Raw genomic sequence first — 1,542 nt, 5'->3', positions numbered from 1 at the left:
TCCCCTACTTTATATACTGAGCATGACGTCATATGGTATGGAATATCCCTTTGGTCAGCTGGGTTCCGCTGTCCCAACTGTGTCTCCTCCCAGCTTCTTGTGCACCCCCAGCCTACTCACTGGTGGGGTGGTGCGAGAAGCAGAAAAGGCCTTGACACTGTGTAAGCACTGCTCAGCAGTAATGAAATCATCTCTGTATTATCAACCCTGTCTTCAGCACAAATCCAAAACTCAGCCCCATACTAGCTACTGTGAAGAAAATTAACTCTATCCCAGCCAAAACCAGCACAGTGGGGAATCTCCAAGGTGGCATAGAGGTGGCAGCAGTGACTCCCCAGGGTCTAGCAGGGACAGCTACACACCATGACATCATGACTTCAGAGCATCCCCAGCTTAGAGACTGGCAGTCATTTTTCCTCTCCAAATTTACCTTCCTTTGCCGTTCCTGCACATCGCACCCAGAGTTTACTTCTGTGTTCTCTGCCACCTCCACACAAGACCAAGGGTTCACAGCACAAGCACCTCAACCATCCCCAGACCCATAACCTAGCCACCCACCAGCCTGCACTGTCCATCCCAGCCACAGTCCCTTGCAGCCCCCTGTCCGTGCACAGTGGGAGAATGTCCTGCTCATGCAGCCGTGAGCAGATCCTCAGGTCCTCCTCTGGATCGTGCTGTGGCTTTCCCACCAGGAGCTCAACCAGGATGGTCAGCCAGGACATCCCTTCTCCCTCCCCAGTGAATCCATCAGACCAAGGAACATGCACAGACTAGTCTGGGTCCCACAGCCACATGCACATCCCAGCCTCTGGCAGACCTGCTGTCCCATGGCTGACTGCCCCAGGGAGACACTGCTGGAGAAGTTTGGCTTTTTCTGTCAATGAGCGCAAGAGCGAGGAGGGAGGAGAGGACAGGCATGTCCGTCTCAGTGTGGTTATTGTCTTGCCAGCTTGAGAACGGGCTTGAAGATGCATGTCTGCAGGGATAGTGAATGCAAGACTGCCACTGCTCCAGAAGTCTCCTTCTAAGTCGTTTCTGAGGCAGAAAGAGAAGAGTCACTAGTGAGGGTGCCATTGGCACCTGCATGCACAGAGCAGAAGAGATGAGCAGTCCATCCTCTCAACCACCATCGCACTCCAGGAGATCTCGGTCAATGTGGTCCAGCTTTGGTTCCCCCAGCCCCAAGCAGGTGCTCAGCTGGGACAGATCCAGACCACCAGCCAGCACAACCCTGCTGGCCGCACTGCCCAGAGCCCAGCCCCATCCCGGGGGGCTGAACCACCAAGCTTTCGTTTGTCGGCCGAGTGCACTCGCCTGCTGCGCTGCAGAGCCCTGGGGTGGAGGTGTCCTGGGGCACAGCGCAGGTGCAGGGACAGTCCCTGGTGCTGCGGGAGGGGGAGGGTCCCTCAGTCAGCCCCCACCCCCAGCCCCCAGGAGAGGGTATGCCATCCTTCACCCCACTCAGGGGGTGCTGGCAGGCAGAGGGGTGCATGGGGAGGCCCCGTGCCTGGGTGAGGGTTTGCAGGCACTCCAAGCCCAGGA

This window comes from Gavia stellata, chromosome 34, assembly GCF_030936135.1.
Source record: "Gavia stellata isolate bGavSte3 chromosome 34, bGavSte3.hap2, whole genome shotgun sequence".
Taxonomy (NCBI): domain Eukaryota; kingdom Metazoa; phylum Chordata; class Aves; order Gaviiformes; family Gaviidae; genus Gavia; species Gavia stellata.
Note: the sequence above shows the minus strand (reverse complement) of the source record.